Source organism: Passer domesticus, chromosome 12 (genome assembly GCF_036417665.1).
Source record: "Passer domesticus isolate bPasDom1 chromosome 12, bPasDom1.hap1, whole genome shotgun sequence".
NCBI lineage: Eukaryota > Metazoa > Chordata > Aves > Passeriformes > Passeridae > Passer > Passer domesticus.
In genome coordinates this window covers 620,728-648,131 of record NC_087485.1, presented here as the reverse complement: position 1 = coordinate 648,131, position 27,404 = coordinate 620,728, and the positions used below count along the sequence as shown (strand labels likewise).

General features: G+C 46.1%; 1 protein-coding gene and 1 long non-coding RNA gene across 4 annotated transcripts in view; one reads left to right on the top strand and one right to left on the bottom strand.

Moving 5' to 3' along the window:
- The window catches only part of ZFHX3 (zinc finger homeobox 3), a 435,802-nt gene that overhangs the window by 128,323 nt on the left and 280,075 nt on the right, over positions 1–27,404 (top strand). The gene's annotated exons all lie outside the window — the stretch shown is intronic.
- LOC135279131 (uncharacterized) lies at positions 10,598–20,522 on the bottom strand. The gene is made up of 6 exons (XR_010346454.1): positions 20,385–20,522; positions 19,806–19,861; positions 19,628–19,707; positions 18,764–18,917; positions 15,663–15,870; positions 10,598–10,701 (listed from the first exon to the last, which is right to left on the bottom strand). It is a non-coding gene; the product is annotated as an uncharacterized LOC135279131 (long non-coding RNA).

Here is a 27,404-nt window from a genome sequence, read left to right as displayed (position 1 = left end):
TCAAATCCTTGTCACCTAAACTGCTAATTATGTTTGATAAATGTATGGTATATGTTTAATGCAAAGAGAATTTAAGAAATAATACACCTTGTGTAATTACAGCGACCGAGCTACTTCCATCAATCTAATTTTTCTGATTCAGGTTCATTTGCATTGCATTATTTTTATTAAATGAGCTTTCAGTGGAGCCCTGCTCCCTGTCAAGAGGAAGAATCCAACACTGAAGCATTTCAGAGCGCGCCGGTCGGGTTTGCAGGGGACACCACGGGCCCGGCTGCTGGCACGTCCCCACGGCCACGCTGGGGCCACCGGGGCAGGCAGGCCCTGTGCCCGGGGTGCAGCATGCCCAGCCCAGCCCAGCCCAGCCCAGCCCTGCCCAGCCCAGCCCAGCCCAGCCCAGCCCAGCCCAGCCCTGCCCAGCCCAGCAGAGCCCAGCCCAGGCCAGCCCAGCCCAGCCCAGCCCGGCCCGGCCCAGCCCAGCCCAGCCAGCCCAGCCCAGCCCAGCCCTGCCCAGCCCAGCAGAGCCCAGCCCAGCCCAGCCCTGCCCAGCCCAGCCCAGCCCAGCAGAGCCCAGCCCTGCCCAGCCCAGCCCAGCCCTGCCCAGCCCTGCCCAGCCCAGCCCTGCCCAGCCCAGCCCGGCCCGGCCCAGCCCAGCCCAGCCAGCCCAGCCCAGCCCAGCCCTGCCCAGCCCAGCAGAGCCCAGCCCAGCCCAGCCAGCAGGGCACTGCTCAGCCCAGCCCAGCCCAGCCCAGCCCAGCCCGGCCCAGCCCAGCCCAGCCCTGCCCAGCCCAGCCAGCAGGGCACTGCTCAGCCCAGCCCAGCCCAGCCCAGCCCAGCCCGGCCAGCAGGGCACTGCTCTGGCACTGGCACTGCCCTGGGCGCTGCTCCTGCTGCTGCCTGCTCCCTTCGACCCCAGCGGCTGCTGCTGCTCCCGGGGCGTGCTGGGCTGCCAGTTAGTGCCCAGCATGGAGCAGCTGTGCCAAGGCAGCTGCCATACATTTCCCTGTCTGTTCCTCCGGCTCTTTGCACGTTTGCTGTCCTTTCTGCCTCTGCAGCACTTGGGAGCTGTCACTGTTTTTCATCATAGTGCAGCCTGGGAATTCTCCCATCGGATACTGAGTGCAAACCAGCCTCCCTCGTTCCCCCACCCAATTTCCAAACTTCCAATTAAAAGAACAATAATTTATAAGCTGTCTCTAGTCACAATCCTGTTAACATCTAGTGTGTGTAGTTGTAAGGTGAATATAAAACTTAGGGTAGTGTATATGTGATTTTATGTAAGAATTTTCTCACAGTTAGCTGCCATGGATAATTTTCCATTGGTTGCTCTAGAACAGACTCACTTTTAAAGACAGGACATTGATACTGCCTTGGTAATTTAGTGTCTGAGAGTTGAAATAAGTTAGAGAGAGAAAGCAGGCTTCATATTTGAAAATACCTGTCTGTACAGTATCCAAACCTGTTCCCTGCTCTCCTGGTGTGTCTGTGAGGGTGTGCAGACATCCTGAGCAGTCAGAGCTGGAGCTTGTTTGCAGGCACCTACCTGCCTTTTGTGCTTCTCTTATTTGTGAGCTTCGGATCACTTCTAAATACCCACAATCACAACATTTAGACGATGTTCATTTGCTAATTGCTTTAGGAAGCGTTCTTTCCTAACTGCAGGCAGCTGTTTGGAGATGCCTGTGGGAGCAGCACATGGACACAGTGCCCTGGGGAAGGGGCAGCTCCTGCTGGGCCCTGTCTGTTCAGCTCCGGGATCTCCTTCCTGAGTTCGGGAGCCTGGAAACTGGAAATGTGGAAAATGTGTCCCTTGTTGCAGTGGTAGCACAGGTGGAGGAGTGCTGAGGGGACAGGAGGTGAGGCTTTGGCTGGTGGCAGCCCCTCATGCTGGTGGCCACTGGTCCATTTCAGGTTGCCCTCCTCGAGGCACAGCTTCTGAAGGGATTCTCTGAGTGCCACCGGCTGTCTGTGTACTGCAGCACGCCTGGTCCCAGCCCCTTCTGCAGAAGAACCCCAGAATGGCCTCTGGTGGGAGCTGGCCCAGTTTGCCAGCAGAGTTTGTGGCATTGTACAGGTGTGTGCCGGGGAGGGAGAGACAAACAGGGCTCTGCTGCTCTCCTTGGGAGCAATGCGTTCATTTTCGTGTCTGGATAACACTTTGAGGGTGTCCCTGAGTCACAGCTGCCGTGCCTGTGCGCGGTGTCCTGCTCTGTCCTGGTGCAATGCTGCCCGCAGAGCAGAGCCAAGGCTTTTCCTCGTCTGGGGTCGGGGTGCCTTCCCTCAGGCACACACGCTCCTCCCAGGGCACCCTCTGGAAGAGTCCATCAGACTGCCATCAAATCTTATTTTGTGTAGAATAGTCCTACGCAGTTGCAGATTAAAGTTTGGAGAGTTTCCTTTAAAGGACACTGACTGCAGCTCTTTTTACTTCAAAAGGAGCAGAGGATATTCCACATACCTTCCCTTGTTGTAATGACTGTTAAAGATGTTTTTCCCTTGAAATAGCTGGAATTCATTAAGTCCAATTCATTGGCAAGAAATCTCTGAACTGAGTGTAAGTTATTAAGTCTCAGGACTAGTTAAAAATAGTTCATCATGTGCATTAATTCTGTGGAAAACAAAAAAAAAAAGAGTAAATAATTTCCATTAGTTTAATGGAAATGAGATAATGGCACAGTTTCTCCAGTGTGTTATAATTGCACAGTCTATTTGAAGAATAAGATTCTAGAGTACTATAAGGAACTCCATACAGTTGTTACTACTGGTAACAATCATAATTATTAAAGTAGAAGGTTTTTTTCAGGTCTGCATAGTCACTGAAAATTGTTAAAACTCTTACACAAAACATCTGATTTTTAATTTTTTAGGTTTGTTTTTTTTTAATACTTAAACCAATAATTTTCAGCTGAAGAGAGAACGTGGAAAGTAACTGCTGATCAGATGGCCTGGAATACCTTGCGCTTCCCAGGTCCTTGGTGGCGTGCAGCAGCTTTGCTGACGTGTGTGCTTGGTGATGAGCTCACTGCAGCGAGCCCCGCAGCCCGCTGTTCTCTGGGGGAATTGAAGGGGGAGGCACTCGGCTCCTGCTCCAGGGGCAGGGAGCAGCAGTCTGGGAGTGCAGCTTTGGCCACCAATCCTTCACTAGAACATGAGAGAAACTCTGGAGTGCAGCTAATGGATTATTTCATTGATTATAGATTTGAAGGCCAGGAAGGAGTGTTAAATCATCTAATCTGACATCCTGGATAACGTGTGCTGTTAAAATGAGCCCTGTTACTTCTGTGTTAGCTTTGGATCTGTGTTCAAATAGCCCACGTTGTGCTGGTTCAGCCGTGTTGCTGTTTCCAGGAGGAGCTGCTGTTCTTCCCTCACCACTCTGACTTTGCAGTGTAAATCTCTGAGTTGGAGTTTCTTCCACTTTGGCTTCTGCACTTCCCAAGCCAAGACATTTTAGATTTGTCAATCAGCTCATTCTCACAGAACCAGAGACTGGTTTGGGTGGGAAGGACCTTAAATGCCACCCCCTGCCATGGCAGGGACACCTGCCACTGTCCCAGGTGCTCCCAGCCCTGTCCAGCCTGGCCGTGGGCACTGCCAGGGATCCAGGGCAGCCCCAGCTGCTCTGCCCAAAGCTCTGCCTGTGCAGGTTATTGTGCAAAGGGGCTAATGAAGTCTTTTATTGTACTAAAAAATAAGAGAGCAGTTTTAATTTTATCCTTCCCAACACTGTCAACCAAAACTGTTGTTGTCTCATCAAAACTAAAATCTTGGTGGTTGTGGTCTTTCAAAATCCTGGGATTTTTCTGTATCATTGTACCATGGTGAAAGAAATTAGCTCTGTGACTACTTTGGGGGCTTTGTTTGCCATTGAATATATTTCAATATAAACAGGATAATATTTGTTTCTGGTTTTGTATAAAACAAAATATACATGTGTTATTGTTTTGACAAACTTGGACACTGAGGCTCTCTGTTCTGTCCTAGTATTTAATGAAATCTTCCAGATATCTTGGTGTCTGATGCTGTTGCAGAACTAACTACCTGTGTAAGAAGGAAAAGATTTTGTAATATTAGAAAAACTCTGTAAGGGAAGAAAACGCTCAGTAAGCTATTTCAATGATCTCCAGAGAAAGGCCTGGGAAAAAGAAATTGCTTTCTAAAGTTTGGGATGCACATTTAAAATGTGATCTGGCAATTTTATTGGATTATTTGAATTTTCTTTTTAATTGGTTCAATTTTATTGAACTACTTGAAGTTTTAAGCTATATGGTATTTCTGCTATTTGTGTGTTATTAAGCTTCCAGTTCAATTAGCTTATGGAGCAATTAACAGGGTGTTAGCAGGTGATTTAACAGAGGATTAATCTCTGCCATGGTCTGGGGTAGAGCCTGGGAGGGTAAAGGCACCTCTGATCTGGGCTGTGCACAGGGCTGACCTGTTTGTCTCTGGTTATTAAATAACTCCTGTGTAAAAGAGCTCAATACAGCAACTTCGAGGATTTATTTTAAAAGAGATTGTCTCGTTGGTTTAATTGGACCTGAAAGTGTGTATTTGGCAAAAATTGCAGCCTGTTTCAGTCAACTTTTTCAGGCTAATCAACTATAGTTTTTACCCAATCAATCACTGAGAAAATAGTGTTGTTTATTACACTGAATAGGTTATGTTTTTAAAAAATATATTAATCGGTAATTCAGAGAAATTAAAATCCTGAATGCCATGAAAGTGCTTCTCTGTGGATGTAATTGATAATGCCTTTGAAATGAAAAGCCTTTATAACAGTTTCCTTATCTGGTATTGCAGTTTCACTGCTGTTCACCAGCCAACCAGATTTTATAACTAAAAAAATTAACTGCAAATCCCTCTGAACTGTGGTGTTGGCTTTGGTACAGGGCATGAAATAATTTTTCCATCTTACCCCGCCGTTCTCCGAAGGTCAGCCTTTCAATTGGGCTGTTACTGTCTTGCTGCAGAGTTTCCAAGCTACGTTAATTTTTGGGCTGCCATTGATGGATGGAGCAGTTGGAATTCTGACACGCAGCAGCCTGACTGGAATGACCTGCAGAGGCAGATGTCGGCCTCTTATTTCATGCCCGTTTGTCAGAAAGAAAAAACAGCTTTTTTTTTTTTTTTTTTGAAGCAGTCCTGCTTTTCTACACGGAGAGAGCACTTGTGGGTGGGTGTGCTCTTGATACACGTACATAGAGAGGCATATAAAAATCACATTTATTTATCATTGCTGGAAAACCTGGTGGAGTCTCTTGAGAATTCGTCAGTGCCCAGTACCAAGGATGTGCATATTCTGGTATTTTCTGCGTTGCAATCCAGTGTGCAAGAATTGTCTTGAGAATTTATTGTTTCATAAAAAGCTTTTATTTTGCCCACAGACAAGCTGAAAAAATGCACATTGTTCTTTTGTGGTACCTGGGAATTTACAGTTTCAAAAGAATTTCCTTTGTGAACCACTTTTGAAGATTCACGGTACATCAGAAAGATTTTCTGTTCCTTGTCCAAAATTTCTCTGGGAGGATGACACGGACCCTTATTGGGTGCACCAGGCTGCTCCTTTCATGTGAGAGCCAAACCCTCATCCAGAAATTAACCTGGAGAGGGAGTTTTTTCATTAAAATATAAAAAATCAATTTAAAGGACTGATGCAGACAGAAAAAGCTGAACTTTCCCACTTGGCTTGTACAGAGTCCTGAGGGAGAAGTAATTTATTTGGTTGACATGGGTAGAAAAACATGGAAATATTTAAATTAATGAATGAAAAATCACTATAACTGTCAGGGTTAAATGTGAGCAGATCTCGGTGAAGCCTTTGAGTGCCTGTCCTGCCTTTGGACTCTGCCAGGGACATGGAGGGAAGGAATTCTGGGGTGATTCTGTCACCTTAGTGGAGCAAATACAACTTTTGCCATTGATTTTGATTGTATCAGAATTTTACCTTATGATCTCTTCTTTATTTCATCATTCTCCAACTGAGATTGCTTTCCTTTTCTTAGTAAATTTTAAATTCTTAGTGTTAATTTTGGAACTAATTCTTTGTTTCTAAAATTCCCAGAGGACGTAGAAAACACATTAAAGAAAAAGAAGCATAACTTGTATCTGTTGTGGTCTAGTTGGAATCACATAAGAGTCAACTCATTAATCATAAAGGTATGAAAGAGTTGTGCAAATCTGCAAATAATAAAAAAAAAATATATATTGTAAAGTAATGATGGGTCCAGATCTATTTTAGTGACAAACCCAAATAATTTTTAAGGTAATCTTTAATCATTAATGTACATTTTAATACTCAAGAATCCAAAGTTGTGCCTTAATTTAAAAAAATAATAAAGTACTGTAGGTTGTGAAAATAGAATAAGAGCGGGAGCCTGATCTGTGTATAATGTAAATAAATAAAAGATGTGTGTTTTTTGCAGCATGTGTCCTTGTCTGCTAAAACAGCATCTCTGGAGATCCTGTGATCCCTGTCACTGAATGCCTGGAATTTCAAGGCTGGGTATTTTTAAGGTTTTTTTTTCCTGTGTAACTGGAACAGCTGAAGTAGAAATGTGGATTTGTGCAGAGATTATTGCACGGGTTTCTTTGTTCACGGTTCTGTGGAAGACAATATTAAAAGGGCTGGCTCTTTTCCTAGGTACCAGCAGTCTTCAATTTCTTGAGTCTTTCAAAGTGAAAGCAGAAAACAGGGAAATGCTGCTGGTGAACACAGGGCTAGTGCAGGTGGAGAGTCTCAAAATACAAAAACCAGCAGATTTCTAGGAATGTTGCTAACAGCAGTTGGGCTTCCTAGTAACTGCACAGAATCCCTCTTTGCAAATAATGCATAGGTGTTTATTGTAAAATTTTTACTGAAAAATATACAGGACTTATTTAAAAATAAAAAGTGCCAGTTTAATTGTTCTGTGCCTGATAAGAGAAACCTTCTCCCCATGGCTGTGTACCCTGGGATTCTTCTGAGCTCTCAGGCTGTGAAGTCTCTGGCCTCTGCTCTCAAGTAAAGGGTTGTTTTTCTTGGGAATTCCATCACTAACATTTAAAATGCTGAAAAGTTGCTAAAATCCCAGCCTCAGGGGTGTTGCAGTGCTGTGGCAAGAGCTGAGCTCATGGTTTTCCTTATTGCTGGAAAATTTCTCTGAGTTGTTGATATCCCTAATGTTTTGCCACAGGTGGGAACCACAGTGTTGCAAATCTCAGGTGTGTTTAAAAATCATTTTATGTGGTGTGTAAAAAGTAAGCCTGCACTCGAGTGTCTGTCGTGTCCTTTGGAAGGCGCTTTGGCTCTGCTCTTCTGCTTCTCCATTTGCATCTAATTGTCCCCAGTGATGCTGAGTGCTGCAGCCTGTTCACGAGGCTTGCCTCAGAGTGTTGCAGGTTCTCAGGAGCAGTTGTCCTTTCTGTTTCAGAGGTCCCTGGTGGACAAAGCCCTTTCCATGCCATGCCACCCGTTCCCACGGAGCAGCTGAGGACATGGACCTTTCACTCCGCGGGTCCGTTGGGTCTGTCACTTGGGTGTTAAGGACTAGAAAAGGGTTGATGACATCTCTCTGCCCTCGGTGTTTGGAATGACGGAAGGAAATGGGTCAGTTGGAATTCTCTCTTTATGAGGTTATTACTATAACCAGATGTTGAGGTTTTCCAAACATGCTCCATGGTTTGTCTTTGCTTTCCAATGTGAATGTGGGAGCCAATTACTTTGGACAGTGTTTCTTAGTGCAAAGCCAGGAACTAAATATGGCTGTGCTGCTTGAAGTGCCAGTTAAAGCTGCCTTGGTAGAAATAAACCTTGCTGGGTGTGTGGGGGAGTTTGCCTTCTGTTAGGGACAAATGTTCCCATCACTGTCATCCTGCTCATTCAGAAATCCTACTGCTGCTTTCACTTGCTTTGGGTCATAAGTGCAGGCTGGTGGCAGTTCATGTTGGTGTCCCGGAGGGTGTGAGCCCTGGGGACAGCTGGGGACAGCACGGGTGGGTCAGGGCACGGCGCACGTCCTCTCTCTCCTGGGGTCATTCCCTGGGTCACCTGCCCTGCAGTGACTGCAGTGAGCTGGTCCAGCTCACCCTCCCACTGCCCTGGCCTTGGGCTCTGCCCTGGGTCACTTTTCTTCCATCACACATTGTCCTCAGAGATGTCACTTCCCAAAAGTGGTGCTTCGGGTATTTTTCACACCGATCACCAGCTCGCTCTGCTGAGGAGCCAGCAGCACCAGGGTGGTTTGGAAAAGGGGCACAGAAGGGTTTGGCGGCACCACTTCCTTGGAGATGAAAAGGAAACAATTTTTTTTGTGTTCAGGAAGAGAGTGGTAGGAGAGCTTTGGGAGCCTTTCTTTGCAACATGGATGTTAGAGATTTTAGCTCGCTGCAGTCCTCAAGTGATCCGTGCTCTCGGCGTGTGTTGTGTCAGGTGCTCCCCCGGATCTGCCTGTTATCTCCTCTCATCCCTGCTGTCCCTGTCTCTCCTCTCTACATGCAAAGCAAGGAAGGACATTTTTCCTATATCTGCTTGTGAATTTTTTCAGCAGTGGTGACACCACGCTGGTGTAAGCAGTGGCTGCCTGTTTTCTGAACATAACATGCTGTATTTCTTTCCACAGTCAAGCTTTCTGTGCGCCCATTGCTGCTGATAAATAAGGAATGAAATGCAGTATCGAGGGCCGCATAGCAAAGTGGGATGATGATTTTTGTTACATTTTCTTGATATAAGTCTTCCTGATAAACTTCTCATTTGGCTGATGTAGTGCACCCAGATCAGAGCTGCACTGAGGAGCTTTTACTGCTATCAGATCCTGCCATTCTCCCTGTCCGTTTTATTGGACAGGAAGTACAGGCTGTTCCATGTTCTCATGATTCAGGACATGAAACATTCCCACCCTTTGAAATACACAACGTTTATGCAGAAGGATACAGAGAATCAACTTTGTAACAAAGATGAGCTCCGAAAAATACCAGGCAGCGTTTGGAGGAGAAATTGACTCTTGGATCTGAGACAGGTAGAATGGGGAGGAATAATTAATTATTCACGTGTCATCCATTACTAAAAGTATTCTTTCACCAAGTCCTGAGAATTGTCTTCCAGTGGAAATTGTACAATTACCTATGGAGTAGATGGTCTAGTGTTCATTCATATGTCAAAATGTGCTTTGAGATGTATGTCAGCACTTTTGTGCAGGAGAAGGAAATGAATCAGAGCCATGCCTGAACTATCTCCCTGTGCTGGTGCTGCAGCGTCCTGTTTCACCTGCTGCAGCTGCTGTGAAGTCCACGAAAGGCTGATAAGGCTTCCTTGTTTTATCAGGCTTCCTTCTCCTTTTTCCTACTTTTTAAAATTTCACTTTGTAAATGAAGTTATCAAGTCCAAAAGTTTCCCTTTAAAATCTCTTACACTTTTTTCAGAACCAATTTCTGTAACTCTTTCCTTTGCAAATGAACATCCTTCATTCTCTTGAGACCGGGGTGTCGAAACACTCGATGAGTATCAGCTGCTCAGGGTTTTAAAGCACACGTGGGCTGTTTTCATGGCAGAGCCTTCAGCTCTGCTCAGGCCAGACCACCACGAGCTGGCCATCAAACGACTCTGGTCAGTCCTAGCAGAGCAGCTTAGCTGGGGCAGCCACGGGCAGCCATCAGCATCGATGGAGTTTGTCCTGTGAGAGCCTGAGAGCCCATGGGTGATGCAGGACGCTGGGCTCCCAAGGGTGGCTCCTGTCTGTGATGTTTGCAGAGGACTGAGCTTCTGTGTTGTTAGAACTGTGATCTGGAGTGTTGCACTGCTGCTGGCTCAGTCGGGGCTGTCAGCAGCCTCTTGGTTCAAGGAGAGCAGGGCCGGGCACGGAGGTCTCTGGGTGTCCCTGCAGTGGAACCTAGCACCCAGCTTCCCTTCTCAGTGTGGCAGCTGCTGTTTGACACCAGCTGGCCTCGTCCAGCAGAACTCCAGAAAACCAGTGCCCCTTGGGGGCTTGGCTTTGTGGCTTGTTGGCTTGCAGGTTGCTTTTTTCTTCTGGAGCAAATGACTTTGACTATCTAACTCCTGTTGTGCAAAGAAATCATATTATTTCTGTTTTCTTAGCTCCCTTTGCCTGTCTCTGACAGATTTAAATAACAGCAAGGCTCCTATTTAAAATGATAACATCCAGGAAATTAAAAGTTAAGCCCTTGCCTGTCCGTAGCTCGGTGTCTCTGCCTTCCCCCTCTCAGCAGTGGTGTAAATGAAGGACAAAGCTCAGCCTGGACTTCCAATTTCCTGGCTGGTGTCTCTGTGTATCAAAGGCTGCTGTTGTACAGTCTTCATCTCTGGGAAGGATTCATACACAAAATATTATGGAAAACTAGAGAAGAGTCAGAGGAGAAATTAAATACTCTGCAAAGGTTCATATTACCCTAAATTACCTCAATGGTTTGTTGAGTAAGCAACAAAATTTAGAAACTAAAGTGCTGTAAGTAAAAGGCTCATCACTTGTGGGTTACTTAAAATTAGAGTTTATAATCTCTTCCGTGCTGATAGCTTTGCCTTTGAGTAGTTGAGGAGTTGTATCATGATGGCGTGCTCCCCTCGCAGCCTCCTGGCAGAGGAGGCCTCACTCCGACTTTGGGTGCTCACGTGGCCCTGGCGGTGCAGGGGGTGCCAGAAGGGGCATTGCAGGCGTGGGGAAGGATGTGGGTGCCCGTGATGTGCTCCAGGGAGTTCCTGAAAGAGAGACTCTTCAGGAGAGCAGAGAAATTGTAGAGAAAATTAGCAGGGGAAAGACACAAAGGGCAAGTCAGATTTAAGACTAATTAATCTGTTGCTGCAAAAATGTAATTAAATATTTTATGAACTCTTACAAAACACTTCAGTTTCTGGTTAGGTAAAGGTTGTTGGCCAAAGAGCCTTGGCAGGACCCATTCACACCTGAGCTGCACCTCATTGCTACCACAGCTTAGAAAATCCCTTCTCAGTTGCTGCTCCACTGATTCTCCCTTCTTCTGGAGAAGCAAAAACAACAGCTTTTTTATTGCTTTAAATTCATCATATGACATGCATCTTTTGGTATGAAATGATAGATGAGCTCTCTTTTTTTGTATCAATACATATTTTTTTCTGGTTTTAACTTTACCAAATATCTTCCAGTCTGTTCCCTGGTCAGACTCCTGGCAGGTGCATCTTTCTTTATTGCTGTGAAAAATGGGGTGCCTTTATTCTTATTAAACTCAAAATATCTGAAATGAATTTCAGATTTATACAGGGATGTCTCACTATTTGCAGAATGAATCATAAATGCCAGTAATGCAATTTTAAAGAGACTTTTTCTCACAGAAGAAGAAAAATCCTTGAATCTGGATGTCTGGTTTCCCTGCTCTCACCAAAGCAGCTGGGAATTTTCTCTGTATTGTTTGTTGTTTCAATACTCCAAAGCTAAACAGCAACAAAGAAAAAAAATATGTTTTTTTCTGTCTGTTCAGAAATTTGTGGGTATTTTGTGTTTGAGAGGAACTGGAGTTATCCTCAGTGCTTAAAACACACCAGCACAACAAGCACAGTCAGAGCCAGTGAATGGGAGAGGAAGATGGAAGTTCCCCTTGATTTCAGGGCCGTGATTCCCCTGCACTGTGTGTGCTGCCTGGGAGCCAGCACACAGCCCTGGCTGCAGGCGCTTGGAGGGACAGCACGAGCCCCTGCTCCTCGTTCCAGTGGCATTTCCACTGACCAGAACTGCCTCCCCTGAGGGATAATTTGGGACCTTTTGTGTGCTTTGTAGTGTTGAGAAAAAGCTGCTGTTTGTGGGCTTGGAGGGAATTGGGGCGGGGGCATGCTTGTTTTTTTATCACTTTGTGGGACCATAAATCTGTTCTTTCCAATTATATTCACAGATTTTACTCCAGAATTGGATCCCTTTTAAGTCATTTTACAGTAAAACTGGGAAAAATCCAGTCTAAGCAATTCACAGGCTAATTCTTCCCTTCCTACAAAGAGCATGTCCCACCTTCTCTTTTCCATCTCTTCTTCTTGCATTTCTGAAATGAAGGATCAGGTCCTGCCTGGCTCCTGGCGGCCGTGTTACCCCTCAGGTGACAGTCCCACCTGGCGTGGCCGTGCCCTGCTGTGCCCTGCTGTGCCCGTGCTGCCGCAGGGCACTGCCAGCCATCCAGGAAGAATGAAACACCCAGGCTGTTTCAGAGGATATTGTTATTTTTAATTACTTGCAACTTAATCAGTGGTCTTGATTTTATGGAATATGATGGAGTTTTGGCTTTCAAACCAATTCACATGTCCTTTCCTGGGCTTCCTTTCCTCCTCTGTCACTATCTGAGCTTGTGGCAGATGCATTTTTCCTTTCTTATTTTCTTTATTTTCCTTCCCTTTTTTCTTACTGCCCTAGATTAAAAAAAAAAACAAACACCAAAACCAAACAAACAAAAAAACAAACAAAAAAACAAACAAAAAAAAAAAGACCCCAAAACCAAGCCTTTCCCATATTAAACCTGCACAGAAATTTTAATTTATAACCAGAAGTGTCTCTATCTGGACCAGTGAAGTAATAGTGAGACTTTTTTTCCTTTTTTTTTTCTCTGAATTTCACCTGTGTGAGTCAAGTATTGTTTAGCACTTATAGAAACCCTCGATAATTGATAAGGGCTCTTCAGCAGCATCCAGCACCATCCTGCAAGGTACAAAGTGAACGTTCACAGGAGTTGGGCTGAAAATCTTCCAGTAACACTTAGAGAAAATGAAACTTTTCTACTTGACTTGCTCCCGGTCGCATGGATGCAGCTAACCACAGTGAGCGCTGTCCCGTGGCTGCTGCAGAGCAGCCCTGCAGCCCTGGCCGTGTCCCGTGGCTGCTGCAGGTGTGTGTGAGCAGCCCTGCAGCCCTGGCTGTGTCCCGTGGCTGCAGGTGTGTGTGAGCAGCCCTGCAGCCCTGGCCGTGTCCCGTGGCTGCAGGTGTGTGTGAGCAGCCCTGCAGCCCTGGCTGTGTCCCGTGGCTGCTCTGCAGCCCTGGCTGTGTCCCGTGGCTGCTGCAGCTGTGTGAGCAGCCCTGCAGCCCTGGCTGTGTCCCGTGGCTGCTGCAGCTGTGTGAGCAGCCCTGCAGCCCTGGCTGTGTCCCGTGGCTGCTGCAGCTGTGTGAGCAGCAGCACCACGGCCGTGCCTGGGTCACAGAGCAGCGAGCTCGGGGTGGGTCTCTGGGAGCTGCTGTTCCTCCTCCCCTTTATCATTTTTCAGGAGACTGATTTTCATCATAAACCAACATGTCAGCCAAAGCATCTACATTTTAAAAAAATATTATTTCACAATTTTCCACAGGCACATTTGATGTAAACCCTGGAGGTGTATTCCCCGAGTACCTATTACCTCCATTTTAGGGAAATTACATTAAATTATTAGTGACAAATTTACTTGTCTGCCAATGTGTTTTTCTTGAATTTTACTACAACATCAATACTTGGCTGTTTTATATGGGCCCTCATTTACCTGTCTTTGAAGGCAGTCACCCCTCTGGGAGCTTTGCCTGTCACTAACATGCACTAGGAAGAGTCTTTAAGTTTAACATTTGCTGTTTTGAATCAGAGGAAAAAATATGTTGCACTTTAAAAATATAATCTGTTTCTCCAACCTTTTAGTGTGTGCTGGCTCTGTTTGAGAGACCAAAGCCATTTGGGAGGGCACAGGAGATTCTGGTTTGTCAGTGTAAAGGTGTTCACCAGGAGGGACTTAAACTTCCCTGCTGTGCTACACCTTGGGTTGGGGAATTACCAGATTTTGCTTGTGTTTGTGTCTGTTCAGGAATCCAGTCTGATGCCAAAATAAAAGCAGATGGGAAGAAGTCAGGCTGGGATCTGAATTCAATGAAATTCAAAGCTCTTCCAATTGCATGAGAAAATACAGCCATGAGGCATATGGAAAATAATTTAGGCTTTTTTGAACAGTCCCAGCATGCTGGGAGTGAGGGTCACTTGTGGCCTTTTTAAACTCTTTAAAGTCTTTGTCTTCAACTGCAATTAGTGTTAATTCCAAAGAAATGAATGTTTCTGGATTTACTATGCTGCACTAATGTTTGTGCAAGCACACCAAAAATATTCTGCTTTTTGAAACAGAAGCTTTTGCGGCCAGAGCTCACAGAATCCTGGAATGGTTTGGGTGGGAAGGGACCTGAAAGCCCATCCAGTCCCACCCTCTGAAGAGATTATGAAGGTACTACCACAGAGTAGCTTAAAAAAGCTTTAATCCAATTCCTCTCCATTTAGCAAAGCAGCTGATTAAAATCAGCTTTTAAGTGGGACTTTAGTTAGACTCTCCAGAATAACTTGTGCTCTGAAAGGGAGAGAGGGGATCTTTGAGTACAAGTTTGGGGGAGGAAGATGATGGTACTGCCGGGATAATTCACTTCCACTACTGAACACAACAGGACTAAGAAACTCACTAAGAGGAATTATATTATTTTTTGATCTTTTAAATTCTGTTTATAAACTGCCAATAAACTCAATTTTTCTTTCACATCTTCCCTCACTCTTAAATATTATTTCAGAGACTTTGCTTTGCATCTTTGGCACTGGGACTGCCACAGATCCATGAGAATTCTGGGGGATAAGTGTTACTTTCCCTTGTATTATATCCAAATCTTGAACAAGCAGCAAAATGGAGCATATACTTAAAATGTACCTCATAATTCATTTCAATTTATTCCCTCACCGAATAAAAATGATTAGATAAATCAATGCAATTTTAAACTGATTAACCTCAAACCCTCTTAATAAGAAAGTGGGGGCCACAGAGTTCAGGGGATGTAAAATGCCTTTGTGTTGGTTTGCTGATTTTTTTATCCTAGGACTGAATATAGAAGCTGCCTATTATTGCCATCAAACATAATTTGATGAGGAATTTATATTCGTCAAGGACTTTTTTAGATGTTGCTGTGCCAAAATCCAATGTCAGTGCAATGTGTTTCAGCCTAAAAAGAAGGTGAGGAAGCAAAGGGGACCTTGCTGCTTCCTCAGGGTTTTTTACTATACACTGAATTTTAAAAAAGCTTTACGTTTTTTTTTTTTTGAGGGCCTGGTAGAAATTTTGGAAGGGTTGTGTAAAACTGTTTCTGACAAGTTCCTCGCTGCTCTGTGGGACTGCCTGGGACAAGGGCTCCTCTTTCTTGCTGTGCTGCTTTCCCCACGTGGCTCACGGTGGTGCTGGGCTGAGGGCTGCACTTGAGCATCCCCAGGGTCTGTGCTCTGGGCAGAGCTCACAGCCCAAGCCAGCTCTAAGTACCAGCAAAGCCCAGTGTCAGTTTGCCTTTGCTTCCTGCAAAACCTGCTGGGAGAGAAAAAGTGGGAGTGTTCCCACCTTGTGTTTTGTTTTGGCACTCCAGCTCCTGGGACAGTAAGTGCCTGTCCAGCTGAGCTCTCAGTACATGGAAATGGGCCAGTTCAGGCTTTTCTGTGGGAGCTTGCAGAAAACCTGCGTGTCCTTAAGATCATTTGTGTTCCCTTCGTGTTTTGGACAGCCCAGTGTCCAAGGGTTCAGCTTGCTGGTGAGCAGGGTGAGCCCAGTGCTGAAATGTGGCTGGATGTCCCGGTTTGGGAGGGGGAGGTGATGCTAATTACATTTTGGGAGAGGGGAGATGATACTTAGGGTAATTACATACTGCAATGCTGCTGCTGCCAGGGACTAATTGAATTGGGATCAGGCTTACCCGGGGTGGAGCAGTGGCTCATGTAAGTGAAACACTTCTCCAAACACGAGCGAGACAGTTCTGAATGGAACAGTCACCTTGGGTGACGTCTGTGCATCCTGCTGGGACTCGCTCCTGTTTCCATTCAGAACCTGCCTCTCCTTCGCAGGACAGGTCACTCATTAAAGCTTCAGCCATCTGTGCTTGTACAGATGTGACCTCGTGCTGTCTGCCAAATATTGTAAAGAAATATATTTAAATAATTGCACTACAGTAAATAGTTTCCTTATTTTAGCATATAATTGTAAATTCAGATGGAAGTTTATTAAAATATGTTTTTCTTCATCTCCCCTCCATCTTAAATTTACAAGGGAGCCTGGGTGGGACCTGTTTTTCCTAAAATACTTCCACTAAGCTATTTGCTTGGAGGAATATCTGAAGTATCACTGAAGAGTCCTGTTAATATGTTAAGGATTATTTTTATCTCAGGTTGCGGAACAAACAGCATAATTAGGTCTGTTTGTTCTAAACCTTTGTGCTTGCTCGTTCTAAACTTTACCTCTGTTTCTGTCTTGGGGTTTGTTTTGTGTTTTTCTTTTGGTTCCCCCCCTCCCTCCCCCCTTTTTATTATGGCTTGAAATACAAAATATTTCAGACTCTTAGTGCCACATTGTCCTTTGTTCCTGTTTCAGGTATTCTCTCTCTCTGTAGGAAACACGTGTGTGTTTATCCCTTGCTCTAGCTCAAGATGGAGGGTTATGATGAATCCAGTTGATGCAGAAAATGTCCGGATCCTTGGGCTCTTGGAGCCGTCTCATGCTCGGTGCACACGGGCTCTGAGCATCCCTGAGAGGGACGTGACAGCAGCCCTGACCTTTCTCTCCAAGTCATGTGGGGGTAGGGGCAGAATTAGCACCATCCAACCACATTTCATCTTGTTTTCACTGGTAACTTCCATATTTACAGACCCTAATGTGTTCTGGAAATATAAAATCCTTTTTCGCAAATGTGGTCACGTGTTCATTTAAATGAGATTTAAAAATTTCACCTCTGTGCATAACAAAATGCCTTTAAGATATTTTACTGACTGGGATAATGCTCCTAAAGGTCAATACAAATATTTAGCTTCTACTTTTACTTGTGCTGTTTCCCAGGTTGGACCCGTTTTGAATTTAGAGTCATCTCAGTGAATATTTTAAGGCCTCTCTAGACGGCTTGTGGGAAGGCAGGAACAATAGGTCCTACATGCAGGAAGGTGTTGGTTATAAAAGGGCTTAAATTGGCTTTAGTGTAACTGGAAACCAAATAAATGGTGCTGGAAGCTCCAGGAGGAGCTGGGGCAGGTTTTTCTGTAGTCCCCAATTAGTGCCATTACAAAGTCTAATGTGCCCAGCGTGGCCCGGCAGCAGCTGTGATTGATACAAAGCTCAGCCAATCGCGCCGGGGCCCTGTCAGCTCTCATTAGTCTGGGATCAATTACCAGGATTTGAGACCAATTTGAATGAAAAGTAAAAACACATTGTTACCACAAATTTCATCAAGTGAATATGCTGTATAAGGAAATAGATCAGCTATGACCTCTTTGACATTTTCAAAATGTTTAAAAGCTGAAGTTAATTCTTTGTGATGTCCTTTCATCTTGAGTTGACAACAGAGAGACCTGGAGTGGTGACAGGCCTTGTCAAGTGGCTCTGCCTTATCAAAAACAATACCCTCCAGATCTTTCAAGCCAAAAATTCTAATCTAAGATAATTGCAGTTACAATTTCATGAGCTTTTCTGCCTTTCCCCGGACCATTTTTTTTTGTGTGTGAAGTAGCAAACGGTTTCTCTCCCTCAGTGCTTTTTTCCTTGTGAAAGGTGTGATGGTCACTGAGGGTGGCCGTGGTGGGCAATGCCTCACCTGGGCATGGCCTTCCCTGTGCCTTCCCTGTGCCATCCCTGTGCCGTCCCTGTGCCATCCCTGTGCCATCCCTGTGCCGTCCCTGTGCCGTCCCTGTGCCTTCCCTGTGCCGTCCCTGTGCTGTCCCTGTGCTGTCCCTGTGCCGTCCCTGTCCCGTCCCTGTCCCATCCCTGTGCCATCCCTGTGCCTTCCCTGTGCCATCCCTGTGCCATCCCTGTCCCATCCCTGTGCTGTCCCTGTGCCATCCCTGTCCCATCCCTGTGCCATCCCTGTCCCATCCCTGTCCCATCCCTGTGCCATCCCTGTCCCATCCCTGTCCCTGTGCCATCCCTGTCCCATCCCTGTCCCTGGGCCATCCCGCAGCTCGGGGCAGTGCGGTGGGTACGGGCCCTGGGGTATTTCCCTGCTCTGGGCTCTTCCACCTCAGCCTCCTCTCATCCTTTCCGTGCCTTTCCACGTGGGACGAGTGTTCAGCACGAGTCCCTGGTCTGGCTGAGCAGGTGTGAGCTGGTGTGAGCAGAGAGAGCCGGTGTGAGCAGAGAGAGCCGGTGTGAGCAGAGAGAGCCGGTGTGAGCAGAGGGAGCCCGTGTGAGCAGAGAGAGCCGGTGTGAGCAGAGAGAGCCGGTGTGAGCAGAGAGAGCCGGTGTGAGCAGAGAGAGCTGGTGTGAGCAGAGGGAGCCCGTGTGAGCAGAGAGAGCCGGTGTGAGCAGAGAGAGCCGGTGTGAGCAGAGAGAGCCGGTGTGAGCAGAGGGAGCCCGTGTGAGCAGAGAGAGCCGGTGTGAGCAGAGAGAGCCGGTGTGAGCAGAGAGAGCTGGTGTGAGCAGAGAGATCCGGTGTGAGCTGGTGTGAGCCGGTGTGAGCTGGTGTGAACTGGTGAGCGCCGGTGATCCTGCGCCTGCTCCTGCTGCCAGCCCCGAGTTCTGGCACTGGCCCGCTCGACCTGGTCCCCTCCTGCAAGCTGCATTATTTAACAGGTGCTAACCCACAAAGCTCATTTCAACAGCATGAAGGAAAAACATCTGAGCCAAATTTCATTTCCCTATCATGGTAGATTTTTTCTAGTAATTTTCTCTGCGTATCTTTCAAATCAAAATATAAACCAGATCAAAGACTGAGGCGGTAGCAGAGGAAGTCTGTAGTATGAGATGGTGTTCTGGAGCACATCTAACATTGGACAGATCTGAAGGGAAGGAGACTCAGGGACCTGAGCTGTTAATTACCCGGTTTACTCGGGACGATGCATTTTCTTGGCTGACATTTTCCTTAGATTAATTCTTTTCTCCTTTTGGTGATCACTCCAGTCTCTTCAGGTGTGCATTTACATGCCATGTCAGTAAACCCTCACATGCATTTTTGCTGTGTCAGTAAACATTTCTGAAAAGAAGATTTTCAAGTGTGAATTATTTATACTATATGATAAGCAAGTAGAATGTTGAAATTCAATACTAGTTTGTAAGGGGTTTTTTTGGCGTGATTTCTCTGTGTCTCCTACCCTAACCCAGCTTGTGTTGGAAAGAGCACTTTCTTCTCTTCTGACACATTACTAAAGGTATTATGCACACCTAAGATGATGTTCATTATAATCTGTTGAAAATGGAGGTGGCAGAGAGCTGAATTTCATTGTATAACTTGATCTAAGGGAAGACTCTAGTGGCAAACAACAATCAGCTGAAGGTTGCAAAGGCTGATTTTATTTGGATTATGAAAATTTTTCCTACTTTTGGACAGTCTTGGTTGTTAGGTCAATTGTGTGATTCCTATGGACTGTCTCATCTTCCCTGTGTTTCTCTTTGTCACCTGTGAGTTACCTGACTGTGACAGGGTTGTAGCTGTTTGCTTGGGGCATATGGAAATCCAGGCTATATTAGTTTTCACAAGCCTTTTTGAAGACAGAAATTAGAGGTATATTTAGAAATGTGTCAGCACTGTTTACATTTAGTAAATATAAACATGTTACTGGGGTTTTGCATGGTTTTATACCTCCTTTAATCAATGAGTGCATAGCTACACTCTGTACATACAATACACACACATAAATACTCAGTGTGAGGTGCCATGTCCAGAAACTCCAAAAAGGAACTTACCATTTCATACTGGGAACTGTTTGGTTCATTTTCCCCTTCAAGCTGTAGAAATCCTAAATTATTTGCACTTGCTGTTCAGGCTGTAATATAAATAAGTGTAGTCTTATGTGTTTCTCATTTGATACCGACAGTGCAAGGTGTGAGCTTGGACTAGGGAGGAATTTTCTGTGAAACAAACCTTGGGAGCTTTTGCCATGGCTCTTCAAAACCTCTTCACTCCTACAAAAATGAGTCCTGCCATAAGTACCACAAAAATAGAGTTATTTCAGGACTGTCAGAGCTCTAACCCAGGTGCATCAAGTGGGCTGTGGTTTTACTTGGAGAACTCCTTAATAAACTATTTCTGTAACACAGGGCTGCTTAGATCAGTGGCCCAAGAAATTCGGGGTTGCAGAGCTGTGGGAATGGTGATGCAGCATCCACACATTTATTCTCTTGAGAGGGATGCTGGCTAGAAGCAGAGACCAAGGGTTTGTTGGGTATTTTGTAATGAATGAAGAGAAAAATGTTACTGAGAGTTTCATTTTTTGGGAAATATTTGCATTTTAAGTGCAGAGAAGAGAAATACATACATGTGTATGTAAGGCTTTTTCAATAGCTGGGGTTCATGCACGTAGAGAAACACACAGAATCCTTGAGGTTGGAAAAGACCTTTGAGATCCTTGAGTCCAGCTGTCAACCCAGGGCCACCATAATCACCCCTAACCCATATCCCCCGGTGTCATATGTGTATATACACACTTACATACAGACATACATTTACATATGAATGTAGATATAGTCCTCAAGTGATGGAATTGTTTTGATGAAACCCACTAGGTTACTGCAATAGTTTCATTACTAACTGCAGTCACAATGCTGCCAGGCTCCGCAGGGTTTGCTCACACCAGCTCACAAAGGAGAGCTCTCTTCTCCAGCAGATTCCAGCTCTCATGACTGGTGTGGAAAGGAGCTTAATTTACCTGGAGTAGCACAAGCCCTTTGGAAAGAGGTGCCCCATTCCACAGAAGTGTCATTCTCCGCATACTCTAAATACTGTACATATTTACCAAATTTAAATACATATTTACATATGTCAGAATGACCCAATTGAAGGGAATGACTCCCTTGATACCTTTTAGAGTCTATTAGGTAAATAAGCGGCTGCTGCTGGCACAGCAGGCAGGGATGCAGCTGGGATCAGGGCTGGGGGCTGGCAGCTTCCTGGGGAAAATGCTGCTTTTTCTGCATTCTGGAGCCTGTCTGGCAGCAGAGGTGAGGGAGGCAGCACTGCTGGTGGTGACAGCCACGCAATGCCAGTCAGAGCTGGGTGGCCAAAGCACCTCCACGCTGCCTCTGCCCTCCCTTCTCCCCCTCCCCACTACAAATCTGCCCTTCCCCAGGCTGACAAAATGCTGGCATTAATCCTCGACTGTGGAAGAACATGCTTTATTTAACATGTTTCGTCTTAATGAATCCTTTATAGATTTCTCGCTCACTTTGTACAAACAGATGAGATGCAAGGGGAGTAAACAGTTTCTGTTTAACTCCGTGGGAGCCTTGGGCTGCACGGTCCCAGCAGTGCTAGGGCATTGCCCCACTGCAGCTGCCTTTCTGTCTGTGTTGGTGGAGCACAGTCCCAGCACACAGAACCCACATGGCTGAAGGTTCTGGAAAGTCCTTCAGGCTGGGGCAGTGCCAGGCTCACTTTCACGCTGCTCTCGGGGTTCTGGTGGCCTGGAGTTGGACAGAGGTTGTTGTTAGTGGTCACACAACCACAAATTCCGGGATGGTTTTGTGCGAGGGGACTTTAAAGGCCATCCAGCCCCACCCATGCCATGGGCAGGGGACATCTCTTCCCTTGGACCGGGTTGTGTTGAGGTCCCTTCCAACCCAAATCATTCTGGGATTCTGCTCCTCTATGAAATCAAAGGCTGACCTCCAGCAGGGTGTGGGCGCTGCCCACACACCCTGTGCTGACGATCCATCTGTTGCCATGTGGAGTCTGTTCCTTTTGGAGATTGGAATCAGGAATTGCAAATTCTCCTGTGAAGGCATGTGCCTCTGACTGTAAATACACGTGGGGTGACACATTGACAGGGGCTGCTCAGCTCATTCCAGTCTGGGTCAATTCATCACCCTTTGATTTACAGAGCTGTTCTACTTTTATCTTACTGATTTGCAAATTCTAGTGACCAATTACATTTCAAACATCCGTTATTTTTATTACATAGTTTGTTTTAACGCAGCATATAGAAAAGCCAAGCCCTACTTCTGAGAGCTTATGCACTGGTTTGAGATATATAGTGAGGATCATGGAGAGAAAAATGAGGCAGCCCATGGAGCAGTGACAGTTGCCTGCTCTTGGCATGTGCCTCTTTTGCTGCTATTTAAGCTCCTTAATTCTGGTGGGGGGGAAAAAATCGATTATTTTAGACAGTGAGACAAAAACTAGTTTCCAGAGGAATTTCTGGTCCTAACCCCAGGATGGATGTTGGGGAGTGAAGAGGAAGGGAGGCTGGGTGAGGTGAGGTGAGGGCTGCTGTGTGGAGATGCACGAGGACAGGCTCAGGGGCAGGGCGGTGCCTGCTGTGCCAGTGGCACAAGGGGAAAGGTAGCAGTGGCAGGTGGCACATCTGCCTTGGGGAGCAGGGCACTGCCAGGGTAATGCCTTCATGGCCAAGTGCAAGGTGGGGGGATGGATTTGGGAGCCTGCAGGATGCACAGGCAGGAAATGGAGTAACTGCAGAGCCCCAGGGCCAGGGACAGCTCTGTGGCTGAGGTGGGACACGGGCACAGGAGGATCAGGAGCCAACGAGAGCCACAGTGAGAGACTGTTCTGGTGCCAGACCAGTCATCCTGTTCTTTGGGAGAAGCTGTGGGGAGCATTTCTTATTAGGAGCACACTTTGCATTGAAGTATGATGTAAAAAGCCTTTCCACCTGGAAATATCCATTACCATCGAAGCTTCAGACTTCCTTAATTTCTGTTCCTTACTACGCTGAAATGTCCATAGCAAAAATGTTAGAACTTCTGTGTGAGAGATGATATTTCTATTAATATCCAGGGCACTTAGTGCATTGATCTGTGATTTATTGTTAAAATTTGTCTTTCTGTTATATTTTAAAAATTAAAAATAGACTCATCCCATTGCACTTCCTCAGGGAGCATTCAGGCTGGTTTGCAGAATCACTGAAGGAATGATAGCAAGGGGATGAAAGAACTTTGGATGTGTCTTAGAATAAATCCCAAATGTGCATATTTACAAACAGTTATGGATTAGATGCTGAATTAATATCCAATGTGAAACGGAAACAGTGACACTTTCAAAAAGAGCTGTAATTTCAACGTGAAAATTTGCTACTATCACTGGGTGTTGTGTGCCTGGCTGAATGGAAAGCTGTGGGATGTAAATTAGGGTTCCATACTTGCCTGTCAGCTGCTGAGTTTGGAGTTGTGGCATCTCTCAGGGACAGCCAGGGACAGGAATAAAAGCTTTGCCCTGTGTGGGGGCTGCCGAGGGACCCCCAGCCTGGGGAGCCCATCAGAGCAGCGGCTGGGACCTGCAGGCATTGCACAGGGCTGTTGTTCTTTCTTAAAACCAGAAGGGATACTGTTCCCATCCCAGAATTTCCCCAGCTGTAGTAGCTGGAGTGCAGAGGGAGGCTGGGCAGAGCAGTTTTGTAGCAGGAGCTCTCCTGCACAGAATTCCAGCAACCGCAGCAGTGCCCCCACGGCCCCAGCGCCTCGTCTGGAGCAGGTGCCTCTGCTGCTGCTCCCCTCTGTGTGCCAGAACTGCTCATCTGCTGGAGAGGTCCACCCAGTGCCCTGTTGTGTTTGTGCTTGTGATTTTAAAGCTGGGTTACTTCAGGATCCTCCACTCTTCAGGACTGTACCAGCACTTGGAGTCAGAATGGGAACAGTCCCAAAATTGACCAAGGCAGTTCTTTGCTGCAGGGCTGTGAAGTGCAAAACACAAGGAAGTCCCAGGAGCTTGGGAAAGCAAATAGTATTCCATGTATTGTTTTGTGGTGCTGAGTAGTTGAAATAACGTAGGTTAAAGAGATGCTTCAGTCCATGCTTTTACTCCTGCCATTTTGTGGGTGAGACATTCCTCTGGAAATAGTGCCCTGCTCCTGCAGCCCCAGGTTGTTGTAGGGGCTGTCCCATGCACACAGTGGTAAGATTGAAAAAAGACTTGTGACAATTCCTTGAAATGTATTTTTTCAGGTGCCATTATCTGGACTCTTTCTTCACTATCACTATTATTGCAGCTGCTGCCTTACAGCCTGGGCCAGGGAATCCTCCTAAAACCCACTCTGGTGCAACCTTGCTCTCACTGTTGCTACACTGAAGTATTATCAACACAGACTCTACAAAATGGCTTTTTAAAAAATCCTATGGGCATATAATTAGTTTTTTAGTTTTCTTAGAGTAGAGGCAACACAAAAATTGGGATTTTTTTAATGATTGCTCTTGAACTTTTTGAAAATTTTGTTGCGGAAGGAAGAGCATGAATTGGTTACATCACGGATAATCTAAAGTGTATCCAGAGCACCACAGAAGCATGGGCTGGGCTGGCTTGGAAGGGACCTTGAAGCTCATCCCTTCCACTGTCCCAGGGTGCTCCGAGCTGCATCCCTTGGCCTTGGGCACTTGCAGGGATGGGGCAGCCACAGCTGCTCTGGGCAGCCTGTGCCACGTTCAGGAGGTCAAAGAGCACCCTCAGCTGCACACAGACCCCGTGGACAGAGGGACACGTGAGTGGGGTTCCGGGTCCTGCACTACCCAGCCCTGACTGCTTTGCTGACTGCATTTGCAAAGGATCAGGGGGGTTTTAGTATTGGAGGGGAACATACACAAAATGCATCCTCGCAAGGCAAAGTGTAAAGCTGCATAAATGAACTGCACAGAATCGTGTGGAGACACGAGGCAGCCGTGTCTGCAGCACACACAGGCACCCTCCACGCTGGGAAAATGCCCTCCCTGCAGAGAATATCCTGCGTGCTGGGCATACATTTTAAGGATATTTAAAGGAAAAAGCTGAATTCCAATCTCATTTCTAGGAATACAGGCAGGGCAGGAGGTCTCAATGCTTTGGACACTTCAGTAATTTTTTGCTGCCTATGTTCTTATAATGTAATTTATTGTGAATGTTATAAGAGAGGACTAGAATCAAAGCAACTCAACTGTCTGGAGACATGCATGTTAAAAATCCCAAAATGGGAAGGATGTTGCCTGGGTCACTGCCCATTTCACAGCCCCTGAGCAGGATGTGAGAATGCTGCTTACAGCAGAGGCTTCACTTGCTTTTTTCCCCTCTCCTTTGTAATAATTCCTTATCCAAATACTCACAGTGAATGAAACCTGCTGCAGTGACAGTCACATTATCTATTCTTGCCCACTCTCCAGGTCCTTTGGTTGTCCTAATGTCTACTGTGGTGAGGGGTAAATATTTGACCACTCTGCTCGCCATTGCCTCAGCAGCTCCGAGTGACCCTGCATTAATTAGTTGGGAATTTCAGGGCTTTGAATCTGATTGAATCAAAATATTGTTTTTACAAGTTGATGAAGGCTTGATTGATGTGGGTTCTGCTGATTCTTGAAAGGATTAAATTGTATGTACAGATTACAGAGTCCTGCCTGTCACTGCTTAAATGGGAATTGTTTTTTAACAACGCCAAGAGGAAACAGTGTTTTCCTTTAAATCAGAGAAAGAAAGAAGTCCCATGTTTCCCAAGGTCTTGCTCTCCCTGTCTTTGTGGGCAGTGTATTTCATTCAATCTAAAAATGATCTTTTCAGGCTTGATCTGTGCTTCCCTTCTGCTCCAGCTCTGCTGTCCTGCACCCTGCTCATAGGAAAGGGGACACCTGGGTGCTAGGCTCAGAGGTGACCCAGATCACAATTGGCATGAGCATCTGCTGCTGGGCCCTGGATTCTCCTGGACAATAGCAGGAACATTTATCCAGTCTCTTAGGCCTCCCTTTGTAGAAGAGGAAGGCACCTCATGGGACTCCATAAATGCACTGAGGAGAATAAAGGGAGATGGAGAGACAGTCACATACGAGCAGCGGACAGAGCAAAGCTCTTCAACTGCTGGGGAAGGGGGAGATGCAGAGTAGCTACTCCTTAAGGAAGGACTCTGTGGGCAATATATCCCTTTCTGCACGTAGGGGATGCTTTGGGGTTTGTCCAGGGCTTTGGAAAGCCATAATCTCATTTTACTGTAAACCTATTACACTGAAGAATGGCTCGTTCCTTGAGACTCTGCCATGTGATGGATCAGCCCCAATAAACACAGAACCACGAAAACCAAACTGATTGGGTGCAGGCCCTGCTTGGACTTGCTGTTCAAAATGCAGGTGATCATTTCCTGAATTCCTGCGCTTTGGATTTGCTGCTGCCAGGGAGGCTGTGGGAGCAGGGGCACTGGGGCTCCCCCCATGCCCACGGGCACCGTGGGGACAGGGGGCACACGGGCTCGACAGTTAGTTCTGCCTAAATGTCATTGTGTAACTTCAGTGTAAAAATGGCAGGAAACCTTCCCACACGCCCATGACTTGGTAAACAAACAATAAATCTCACTCTCTGGTTCTGCTTGCTGGAAGAACAACATCTGTGGAACAAAAACTCTTACAAAAATCATGGAAGCTGTGAGTAAAAATTAAGGTCTAGATGAAGTGAGGACTGATACCAGTGACATCAAACAAGAAGTTGTTTTGTAGTGGTAAAGGAGGGAAAAGGTAAAGCAGGAATGAGAGGCAGAAGGAAAAAAATAATTTACTTTTCAAGGATATTAAGACCTGTTCTGAATGTGGGGTCAAGCATTCTTTTTGTGGCCACCATCTTCCTAGAAGTTCTCTGGGCAGCAAATTGTCCCACTATCCTTTAGTGTGTCTTGAGAATATGCTTTAAATACTTTTTAATTTATTTTCACGTGCTGCTACAAAATGTAGGTGGATATCATGTGAACAGATTTGGGATTTTAAATTTTATTTTAGAGCTCTGCCTACAAAAGCACTGCTTAATATGATTTCAGGTGATGTCTGAGGGGTAGTGAGCCTTGTGGATAGAACTGTACCTTCCTGCTACTCGTAAAATCCAAACCCATGAATTACTCTTGCTCTGGTTATATACTGGGCATTCTTCCTTGCATCTGTTTGTCTTTGGGTCAATTTTGGGTGCTTTCCTGGAGAAATGTGTGTGTGTGTGTGTGTGTGTGCAGGAGCCTCTGACAGCGGTGTTTGTGAACATCATCCTGGGAATGACCCGGCAGCTCCTCCATGGGCGTTACTGTGGGGTGGCTTTGGGGAAGTGGGTTTGGGTTCCCAAGTGCAGGAAGGACAGGTTTCCTTCTCTGTCTGTGGTGTTGTGTACCAGATAAATGCCAGTCTGGATTTTAGGATTTCTTAAGGAAAATTTGAGTGATGTGAAAAAAAACAACCTAGGGAGTTTCTTCCCAGTAGAACCTTCCACAGGACTTCCATTTCTGATAATGATGGTAAAATAGAGTTCTTGGGGTTCATAACTTTTCCATTAAATTCACAAATATTCATTAGTTGGCTTCCAAGAGCCTGAAGGAACCATTAATTGCTCTAGCTGCATTTAACAGAAAGCTCTTTTAAAGGAGAAGCCAAGGAATGGCTGCAGCTCCAGGACAGTGTCCACAGCAAGGCCCGACGTGCACGGCGGGTGGGAGCGCTGGGGCAGTGTCACGGGGTGTCACAGCAGGACACGGGGCAGGGGCCGCTCCCACCAGGAGCCCCCAGCAGCTGCACTCAGGCTCTTTGTGCTCCG